The sequence below is a fragment of the Orcinus orca genome, chromosome 3 (genome assembly GCF_937001465.1).
Source record: "Orcinus orca chromosome 3, mOrcOrc1.1, whole genome shotgun sequence".
In the NCBI taxonomy this organism is placed as follows: Eukaryota; Metazoa; Chordata; class Mammalia; order Artiodactyla; family Delphinidae; genus Orcinus; species Orcinus orca.
In genome coordinates, this window is record NC_064561.1 from 107,736,152 (window position 1) to 107,748,202 (window position 12,051).

The 12,051-nt window shown below is 41.3% G+C and overlaps 1 protein-coding gene across 1 annotated transcript in view; it reads right to left on the reverse strand.

Moving 5' to 3' along the window:
• Positions 1-12,051, reverse strand: part of RHOBTB3 (Rho related BTB domain containing 3) — a 975,233-nt gene that overhangs the window by 368,823 nt on the left and 594,359 nt on the right. The gene's annotated exons all lie outside the window — the stretch shown is intronic.

The window sequence follows — 12,051 nt, forward strand, 5'->3', positions numbered from 1 at the left end:
TGGTTTGGACTAGATTGAGAACAAGGGAGATGGTGATAAGTAGTCAGATTCAGGATATATATTTAAAATAAAGCAGACCAAATCTACAGATGCATTCAGTGTGAAAGAAAGAGGAGAGTCAAACGTAACTCCAAAGTTTTTGGCCTGAGCAGCTGGAGAAATGAAGTTTCAATTTCCTGAGATGGGAAAGATTGCAGGGAAAGCAGGTTAAAGGAGGGAGATATCAAGAGTGCAGCCGAGACACAGAAGTTTGGATGCCCGTTAGACACTTAAGTGGACGTGGCTAGCAGGCAGACTACATAAATCTGGAGCTCTGGAGCTCTGTTCTAGCTACACTGAAGATAAAATTTGGGTTTGTTTCTTCATTTTCCTACCTCCCTGCTTTAAACAGTATGGAAATTTTGTGCTTGCTTTTATAGATAGCAGTAAACTAAGCCGTAGGTTTTGTTTACGCACTTACTCAAAGAGAAGTTGTTTTTTTTTAATCAATTGATATTTGCAAGTGTTTCCTTCTCTATAGCATTGTCAGCAAATGTATATCATGGCCAAGTAAGACTGCATACATGTCCAGTAAACCTAAGCATTTTTTACTTACACTTTGGTTCTTTTAGGCAGAATTCATTCTATTCCAGGTATTGTGTTTAAAGGGATGCTATAAACCCTGTTTGTGGAAGCAGATATGTCCTGCTTGGAGAAGAATCTAAAACCTGGTCTCCTTATTGCACTGATGCCACATTTCTCAAGTAACTGCTGGAAACCCTTGAAAACAGCTGACTGGTCAATTACATTATGTCTAATTTCTTGGAGCTCCCTCCACACACATACATACCCTGCAAAGCAATTAAAGATAACTGTCGATACATTCAAGTCAGATGAAGCAACTCGTGCTTACTTTCTTCAAAGAACACTAAAGTCAGGCCCTGATTTTATCATCTCATCAAACTTTTTGGGGGGATATAACTGACATGTACAACATTTTGATTTGATACATTCATATATGATTGTAGTCAATAATACCATACTATAAACTTCAGAGTTACTAAGAGATTAGATCTTAATTCTCACCACAAAAAAAGAAATAATTATGTGATATAATAGAGGTGTTAGCTAATGCTATGGTGGTAATCATATTGCAATACAGAAATGTATCTCATCAGACTTTTCAATTCACATTTCAATCTGAGGAACACTCTAAGAGGCAAAAAGAAATCCTTTCTAACCAAGAAAACATATATCAACCCGATAAAGTCTTCAGCAACTTGGAGAAAGGCTCTCTGGGGACTTTTCTTTAGTTCTAACTAGTTTTTGGCCGTCATACTTTGCCTACCTCATGGGTGGTAGGCAGATCTGATAGATTTCTCCAATATTCCAAGCATTGGATTGATCCTCTAAAATGTGATGAGCAGAGTGGGGTAACACCCACAGGCTAATCCTAGATGAGGACTTAGAAAAACACCCAGCCAACAGGGTCTTTTTTGTCTCTGTAGTTAGAGGTATTTCTATTAGTTCACTTTTCTTTGATCCTTTTAGAAAATCTGGAGAACTTTCCATTACTTTGTACATTTAGTATTTTGAAGTCCCAACTCCTCCACCTCCTTCCCTACCCCTAAGCACTTAAAACAAAATATTTGATCATTTTTACAGCAGTATATAGTTAAACATGAAAGAACAAGTAGGTTATTTTCACCAATTTGTAGTGACAGTTTAAAGACTATTTTCTACCAATTTTTTCTTGTTACACCCACACTACCTTTTCCCCCCAATGTTTCTTTCTTATAAAAATGACTCCAGATAATATAATAGAGGTGTGCAGTAGAAATATACACTCTTTATCAGTCAAGTTAGGTTGATTATGTTGTGGTAACAAACAACTCCAAATCTCAGTGGCTTAAAGTTACAAAGGTTTATTTCTTACTCATAATACATTTCCCTTCTATGCTAGCTGGGGGCTCTGCTCCACATCACTTTGTCCTTACCCAGTGATCCAGCCAGAGAAGGAACCACTGGCTATAACTGCCGGTTGCCAAGGCAGAGGAGAAAGGCAGCACTACAAAAATGCACCGGTTCTTAAACTTCCACCAGGAAAGGATATGTGTGTCACTGCCGTAACATTTCTTCGACCAAAGCAAGTCATATAACCAAACCTAATTTCAAAGGGTGAGATAAGTGTAAAATTTTTGAAAATGGGGCACTGAATATTAGTAAACAGTTATGCAGCCTATTATACACACTCCGCTACCGAGTTACAATGCATCTGCTCTAATATCAAAATCCCTAGTAATAGAGGAAATTTGTTCATTTTGCCCAGATGTTTTTTAGAGAAACATCTAAATTCTGAGATTACAAGTCATGGTCTCAACCTCCACTCTATATGTTTGGCTAACAGCTAATGATGTCAAATTTTGTAGATAAATACAGGTCATCATCTCATTAAATGTTTCAGACCACAGGGAAATGTGTGACATGGTTACCAAGTTTCTCCACTTATAATGAAGGTCTGCAATGTCACCAGGGGAGACCAAGAACCAATTTCAGGCTGGAAGGATCAGTTCCAATTGCGATTGTGCAACAGTAATTATGCAATTGTTTTTCACCCTTCCTCCCTAATGTTGTGGATGTCAGGAAACGTGCTGTTCTTTTTAACACAGATTCTACATGGCCCAGAAAGATATTTGGGTGCCTATGGAGGAGGATTTAGTTGAAGTGGGAGTAGTGAAAAAAACATAAGTTCAGGAATCATGACCTTTCTAGTATAATTTCACAGATCAGACAGTTTAGTCAGTTGGCAATCAAGTGTGGGTTGTATATCCACAGTTTACTTCATCCCCATCTGTGATATTGTGACATAATAACAAATATTTTGCTCTTGGCTCTGGTTCCTAGCACAGCACTCCTAAAACCCTTGAAATTTCTTGAGTGGCAGTGATAAGAGGAGCCTCTTTTGTTATTCATGATAAGCCCCCTTCAACTATACCTGTGTTTATGCTAATGAGGTGACCCCTGGAGGATGGCTGCTGGGCGGTGATTAGAGGGTTGAAACTTCCAGCCCTACCCCCTGACCTCCAGGGAGAGGATCGTGCCTGGAGTTTGAGTTAATCACGAATGACGAAGGCTTTGCTCAATCATGCCTATGTAATGAAGCCTCCATAAAAATCCTATGGGGCTCAGAGAACTTCTCAGTTGGTGAACACATGGAGGTACTAGGAGGGTGGTGCCCCTGGAGAGGACATGGAAGCTCCACTCCCTTTCCCCACACATTACCTTGTACATTTCTTGCATCTGCCTGTTCCTGAGTTGTATCCTTTTATAACGAACTGGTTATATAGTAAATAAATTGTTTTCCTGAGTCCTGTGAGCAGTTCTAGCAAATTGTCAAACCTCAAGAGGGGGTCACAGAAACCTTTGATTTATAGCTGGTCAGTCAGAACACAGGTGACAACATGGACTTGTGATTAATGTCTGAAGTTGTGAGGGAGGGCAGCCTTTTGGGACTGAGCTCTTAATCTGTGGGGTCTAAGCTCTTAACCTGTGGGGTCTAAGCTAACTCCAGATAGTGTTATAATTGAATAATAGGACACCTAATTGGTGTCCAGGAAGTTGGAAAATTGGTTGGTGCGGGAAGAAAAAACCACACATTTGGTGTGAGAAATGTGTGATTCACGTTAAGTGAGGTGAAGATGCCAGGACAGCCTCATTAGAGTTCCAAGAAGAAGATCCAAAGGCCCCAGGATGTGGGCATGTTAAAATGGTTCTGTTATATAATACCTGAGAATCCATCCAATGACGGAGGAGGAAAAGACCTAGGTCTGGTTCATAGCTGGGTCAGATTGGTATGTTGGTACAAACTAAAAGTAGACTGAGGCTGGTCTCTCGCATACTGCATAACCCAGACATTACTGTCCTGATAAGAGACTGGAACAGCCTCTTGGAGGGACAACTAAGGTTACAGTTTGGAGATGACACCCAGTGAGGTCGGGGTGTTGCTTTCAGGATATAACATATACCTTATGCCAATGGTCATTATGTGCTCTTCTGTCTCCAATACATAGAATGGATGAATCCAGGAGCCAGGGTAGAATTAGAGTCTACTCACCTCATTCCCAGTGACCACTTGTCACTTGGGAAATTTGAGCTTCTAGGGAACCAGACCTAAGAGAGGCTTTGATTACCATCCCTATGGTGACAAATACAAACTCTATCATATGACCCATAACTTTCTTATGAGCTCCAAGTTTCAATATATAACTACCTATCTGCTTATGTCAAATTAGCTACTGCAGAGTCACCTGAAACCTACTATATCCGGGACTGAACTTATCATCTCTCCCTTCCTGTAGGATATCACTATAAGCAAATAGTGCTGGTATCTACTCAGGTGTTCAAGCCTGAAATCTGCAGTCTTCTTTAAAATCTCTCATTCCTTTATCCACCATATCCAAGCAACTATCAAGTTTTTCCAATTCTGTCTTCTAAATATTACTCGTGTTTGGCAAGAGGAAGAATACCAGCACTTCTCTCTGACCCTCCTGCTACCACCCAAGTTCAAACTGCATTTTTGAGTTGGACCATTGCAAGAGCTACACGGTGGCAAATGATCCCCAGTGACACCCCCCACCACCACGTTCTGGTATTCACAGTGTGGTGTGATCCTCTCTCCTTTCACCTCTAAATAGGATACAGCAAATATGATGGGTTGCCATGGCTGAGAGGGTGACAAAAAGACTCTGGCTTTCATTTTGTTCTCATTCTCTCACTTGCTGCTTCTGAAGGAATCCAGCTGCTGCGAGTGAGAGCTGCCCTGTGGAGAGACCCAGATGACACTGAACTGAGGGAAGCCTCCAGCCACAACTATGACAACTAAGTTCCCAGCCCAATGGTTTCTGAGGTACTGATTCCGGCCAACAGCCGTGTGAGTGAGCGTGGAGGTGGCTCCTCCCTCCCGTGAGCGTCAAACATGACAGCAGCTCTGGCTGACACCCGGATGGTAGCCTTGTGAGTCCTGAATCAGTGACACCAGGCAAGCTGCACTGGGATCCTGACCCATGAACTATGAGATAGTGCTTGCTGCAGGTTGCTAAAATTTAGAGAGATTTGTGATGCAGTAACAGGTTGACTACAGTTGCCTTACTGGTCTCCACCTGTGTGTTCATTCTTACCTTCTCTAATCAACCTCTCCACAGAAGCCAAAGTCTTATTTTAAAAGTGAAAATAGGTTGCTCTCGCCTTCTGAGATGGCCCACACTCTGCCTGTGGAGTGTGTTTCTTTCTAAATAAATCCACTTCTTACTTATCACTTGGTCTCTCATTGAATTCTTTCTGCGATGAGACATCAAGAACCTGAGCTTCGCTTGGAGGGGAAGATGGCAGAAGAGCAAGATGCGGAGACCATCTTCCTCCCCACGGATACACCAGAAAAACATCTACATGTGGAACAACTCCTACAGAACACCCACTGAACGCTGGCAGAAGACCTCAGACTTCCCAAAAGGCAAGAAACCCCCCCACGTACCTGGGTAGGGCAAAAGAAAAAATAAACAGAGACAAAAGGATAGGGACGGGACCTGCACCAGTGGGAGGGAGCTGTGAAGGAGGAAAGGTTTCCACACACTAGCAAGCCCCTTCGCGGGCGGAGACTGCGGGTGGCGGAGGGGGAAGCTTCGGAGCCGCGGAGGAGACCACAGCAACAGGGGTGCAGAGAACAAAGCGGAGAGATTCCCACACAGATGATCAGGGCAGACCAGCACTCACCAGGCCGAGAGGCTTGTCTGCTCACCCGCCGGGGCGGGCGAGGCTGGGAGCTGAGGCTCCGGCTTGGGTCAGAGCGCCGGGAGAGGACTGGGCTTGGCGGCATGAACACAGCCTGTAGGGGGTTAGTGCACCACGGCTAGCCGGGAGGGAGTCCGGGCAAAAGTCTGGACCTGCCGAAGAGGCAAGAGACTTTTTCTTCCCTCTTTGTTTCCTGGTGTGCAAGGACAGGGGATTAAGAGCCCTGCTTAAAGGAGCTCCAGAGACGGGCGCAAGCCGCAGCTAACAGCACGGACCCCAGAGACGGGCATGAGACGCTAAGGCTGCTGCTGCCGCCACCAAGAAGCCTGTGTGCGAGCACAGGTCACTATCCACACCCCTCTTTCCGGGGAGCCTGTGCAGCCCGCCACTGCCAGGGTCCTGGGATCCAGGGACAACTTCCCTGGGAGAACGCACGGCTGGCCTCAGGCTGGTGCAACGTCACGCTGGCCTCTGCTGCCGCAGGCTCGCCCCGCACTCCGTACCCCTCCCTCCCCCGGCCTGAGTGAACCAGAGTCCCCGAAGCAGCTGCTCCTTTAACCCCGTCCTGTCTGAGTGAAGAACAGATGCCCTCAGGCGACCTACACGCAGAGGCAGGGCCAAACCCAAAGCTGAGCCCTGGGAGCTGTGAGAACAAAGAAGAGAAAGGGCAATCTCTCCCAGCAGCCTCAGAAGCAGGGATTAAAGCTCCACAATCAACTTGATGTACCCTGCATCTGTGGAATATATGAATAGACCACGAATCATTCCAAATTAAGAGGTGGACTTTGAGAGCAAGATTTATGATTTTTTTCCCCTTTTCCTCTTTTATTGAGTGTGTATGTGTATGCTTCTGTGTGAGATTTTGTCTGAATAGCTTTGCTTCCACCATTTGTCCTAGGGTTCTATCTGTCCGTTTTTGTTTTTTGTTTTTCTTAAAAAAATTTTTTTTCTTAATAATTATTTTTTTACTTTAATAACTTTATTTTATCTTACTTTATTTTATTTTATCTTCTTTCTTTCCTTCCTTCCCTCCTTCGTTCCTTCTTTCCTTCTTTCTTTCTTTCTTTTCCTTCCTTCCTTCCTTTTATTCTGAGCTGTGTGGATGAAAGCCTCTTGGTGTTGCAGCCTGGAGTCAGTGCTGTGCCTCTGAGGTGGGAGAACCAACTTCAGGTCACTGGTCCACAAGAGACCTCCCAGCTCCACATAATATCAAACGGCGAAAATCTCCCAGAGACCTCCATCTCAACACCAGCACCCAGCTTCACTCAACGACCAGCAAGTTACAGTGCTGGACACCCTATGCCAAACAACTAGCAAGACAGGAACAAAACCCCACCCATCAGCAGAGAGGCTCCCTAAAATCATAATCGGTCCACAGACACCCCAAAACACACCACCAGACGTGGACCTGCCCGCCAGAAACACAAGATCCAGCCTCATCCACCAGAACACAGGCACTAGTCCCCTCCACCAGGAAGCCTACACAACCCACTGAACCAACTTTAGCCACTGGGGACAGACACCAAAAACAACGGGAACTATGAACCTGCAGCCTGCAAAAAGGAGACCCCAAACACAGTAAGATAAGCAAAATGAGAAGACAGAAAATCACACGGCAGATGAAGGAGCAAGATAAAAACCCACCAGACCTAACAAATGAAGAGGAAATAGGCAGTCTACCTGAAAAAGAATTCAGAATAATGATAGTAAAGATGATCCAATATCTTGGATATAGAATAAACAAAATGCAAGAAACATTTAACAAGGACTTAGAAGAACTAAAGAGGAAACAAGCAACGATGAACAACACAATAAATGAAATTTAAAAAACTCTAGATGGAATCAATAGCAGAATAACTGAGGCAGAAGAACGGATAAGTGACCTGGAAGATAAAATAGTGGAAATAACTACTGCAGAGCAGAAGTAAGACAAAAGAATGAAAAGAACTGAGGACAGTCTCAGAGACCTCTGGGACAACATTAAATGCACCAACATTCAAATTATACGGGTTCCAGAAGAAGAGAAAAAGAAAGGGACTGAGAAAATATTTGAAGAGATTATAGTTGAAAACTTCCCTAATATGGGAAAGGAAATAGTTAATCAAGTCCAGGAAGCACAGAGAGTCCCATACAGGATAAATACAAGGAGAAACACGCCAAGACACATATTAATCAAACTGTCAAAAATTAAATACAAAGAAAACATATTAAAAGCAGCAAGGGAAAAACAACAAATAACACACAAAGGAATCCCCATAAGGTTAACAGCTGATCTTTCAGCAGAAACTCTGCAAGCCAGAAGGGACTGGCAGGACATATTTAAAGTGATGAAGGAGAAAAACCTGCAACCAAGATTACTCTACCCAGCAAGGATCTCATTCAGATTTGATGGAGAAATTAAAATATTTACAGAAAAGCAAAACCTGAGGGAGTTCAGCACCACCAAACCAGCTTTACAGCAAATGCTAAAGGAACTTCTCTAGGCAAGAAACACAAGAGAAGGAAAAGACCTACAATAACGAACCCAAAACAATTAAGAAAATGGAAAAAGGAACATACATATAGATAATTACCTTAAATGTAAATGGACTAAACACTCCCACCAAAAGACACAGATTGGCTGGATGGATACAAAAATAAGACCCATATATATGCTGTCTACAAGAGACCCACTTCAGACCTAGAGATACATACAGACTGAAAGTAAGGTAATGGAAAAAGATATTCCATGCAAATGGAAACCAAAAGAAAGCTGTAGTAGCATTTCTCATATCAGACAAAATAGACTTTAAAATAAAGACTATTAGAAGAGACAAAGAAGGACATTACATAAGGATCAAGGGATCGATCCAAGAAGAAGATATAACAATTGTAAATTTCTATGCACTCAACATAGGAGCACCTCAATACATAAGGCAAATACTAACAGCCATAAAAGGGGAAATCGACAGTAACACTTTCATAGTAGGGAACTTTAACACCCCACTTTCACCAATGGTCAGATCATCCAAAATGAAAATAAATAGGGAAACACAAGCTTTAAATGATACATTAAAGAAGATGGACTTAATTGATATTTATAGGACAGTCCATCCAAAAACAACAGAATACACATTTTTCTCAAGTGCTCATGGAACATTCTCCAGGATAGATCATATCTTGGGTCACAAATCAAGCCTTGGTAAATTTAAGAAAATTGAAATTGTATCAAGTATCTTCTCCAACCACAACGCTATGAGACTAGATATCAATTACAGGAAAAGATCTGTAAAAAATACAAACACATGGAGGCTAAACAATACACTACTTAATAATGAAGTGATCACTGAAGAAATCAAAAAATACCTAGAAACAAATGACAATGGAGACACGATGACCCAAAACCTATGGGATGCAGCAAAAGCAGTTCTAAGAGGGAAGTTTATAGCAATACAATCCCACTTTAAGAAACAGGAAACATCTCGAATAAACAACCTAACCTTACACCTAAAGCAATTAGAGAAAGAAGAACAAAAAACCCCCAAAGTTAGCAGAAGCAAAGAAATCCTAAAAATCAGATCAGAAATAAATGAAAAAGAAATGAAGGAAACAACAGCAAACATCAATAAAACTAAAAGTTCGTTCTTTGAGAAGATAAACGAAATTGATAAACCATTAGCCAGACTCATCAAGAAAAAAAGGGAGAAGACTCAAATCAATAGATTTAGAAATGAAAAGGAGAAGTAACAATGGACACTGCAGAAATACAAAAGATCATGAGAGATTACTACAAGCAACTCTATGCCAATAAAATGGACAACCTAGAAGAAATGGACAAATTCTTAGAAATGCACAACCTGCCAAGACTGAATCAGGAAGAAATAGAAAATATGCACAGACCAATCACAAGCACTGAAATTGAAACTGTGATTAAAAATCTTCCAACAAACAAAAGCCCAGGACCAGATGGCTTCCCAGGCGAATTCTATCAAACATTTAGAGAAGAGCTAACACCTATCCTTCTCAAACTCTTCCAAAATATAGCAGAGGGAGGAAAACTCCCAAACTCATTCTACGAGGCCACCATCACCCTGACACCAAAACCTGAAAAGGATGTCACAAAGAAATAAAACTACAGGCCAATATCACTGATGAACATAGATGCAAAACTCCTCAACAAAATACTAGCAAACAGAATCCAACAGCACATTAAAAGGATCATACACCATGATCAAGTGGGGTTTATTCCAGGAATGCAAGGATTCTTCAATATATGAAAATCAATCAACGTTATACACCATATTAACAAATTGAAGGAGAAAAACCATATGATCATCTCAATAGATGCAGAGAAAGCTTTCGACAAAATTCAACAACCATTTATGATATAAACACTGCAGAAAGCAAGCATAGAGGGAACTTTCTTCAACATAATAAAAGCCACATATGACAAACGCACAGCCAACATCGTCCTCAATGGTGAAAAACTGAAAGCATTTCCACTAAGATCAGGAACAAGACAAGGTTGCCCACTCTCACCACTCTTATTCAACATAGTTTTGGAAGTTTTAGCCACAGCAATCAGAGAAGAAAAGGAATCCAAATCGGAAAAGAAGAAGTAAAGCTGTCACTGTTTGCAGATGACATGATAGTATACATAGAGAATCTTAAAGATGCTACCAGAAAACTACTAGAGCTAATCAATGAATTTGGAAAAGTAGCAGGATACAAAATTAATGCACAGACATCTCTGTCATTCCTATACACTAATGATGAAAAATCTGAAAGTGAAATCAAGAAAACACTCCCATTTACCATTGCAACAAAAAGAATAAAATATCTAGGAATAAACCTACCTAAGGAGACAAAAGACCTGTATGCAGAAAATTATAAGACACTGATGAAAGAAATTAAAGATGATACAAATAGATGGAGAGATATACCATGTTCTTGGAGTGGAAGAATCAACATTGTGAAAATGACTCTACTACCCAAAGCAATCTACAGATTCCATGCAATCCCTATCAAACTACCACTGGCATTTGTCACAGAACTAGAACAAAAAATTTCACAATTTGTACGGAAACACACAAGACCCCGAATAGCAAAAGCAATCTTGAGAACGAAAAACGGAGCTGGAGGAATCAGGCTCCCTGACTTCAGACTATAGTACAAAGCTACAGTAATCAAGACAGTATGGTACTGGCACAAAAACAGAAAGATAGATCAATGGAACAGGATAGAAAGCCCATAGATAAATCCATGCACATACGGTCACATCACTCTTCCCATCACTCATCCTGATCCAATCCCACAGGCCTTCTTCTAGGTTTGGGGCAGTTGTTGTTTGTCTTTAATGTGCAATGTCTCTTCCTTCCTTCCACACACTGTTCCCTCTGCCTGCAACATGCACCCCCTCGCTTTTCACCTGCTCATTGCTACCCTACTCTTAGATCCCCTCTGATGTCACCTCCCTCAGTAGGCTTTACTGATTCCATTTTGTTCTCATTCTCAGACTGAGTTGAGCGCACCTGCTACACACTCCCATAATACATCACACTCACATGAAAAGGGACATTTCTCATTATTTGTTCTGTCTGCCTTTCCTGCCAAACTGTAAACACCCTGAGGGCAGAGAAGATAATTCTCTTGTTCATATCTTTATCACCAGTGCTAGCACAGGGTCTAGTACATAATAACAACCTTATAAATAGTTCATGAAAAAAGGGAAGAAATGGACAAAATGAATGATAAAAATATAATCTTATTGCATTATAAAATATGGTCAGTTATTTCAAATCACCTTAAAAATTAGAAAGCACACCAAAAGGCATCCAGTGCTTTACGTGCCAAATGTTTGAGATTCATTGTTCATGTGAAAGCCTTTACGACCTATGATACAAAAGCAGTGTGAATTACATCAGATTTTAGACATTTCAAATGCATATATCTGTCCAAGTACTCTTTCGCTCAGCAAATATTTACTGAATGTCCGCTCTGTGACACGGAATTTTCTAAGCTCAGAACATCAAAAATAACCAAGTTTCTTGCTTGAGTAACTGGCTGGATGGTGGTGCTGGTAACTGAGATGGGAAAGTCTCGGGAGGGACAGGTTATGGCAAATGTAAAAATACTTTTAATAAATTAAAAGCATTATAAAAGCTTATACTGTTAATTAATAATTTTTGTTACTTCTGTTTGGGAGTCAATATAATTATTTACCAAATGGTAAGAAATCTGAATTGAAACAATATCAGAAGACCAGAGACCCACGTGTGGCTGGTTAGCTAAATGGCCTTAAGTAAA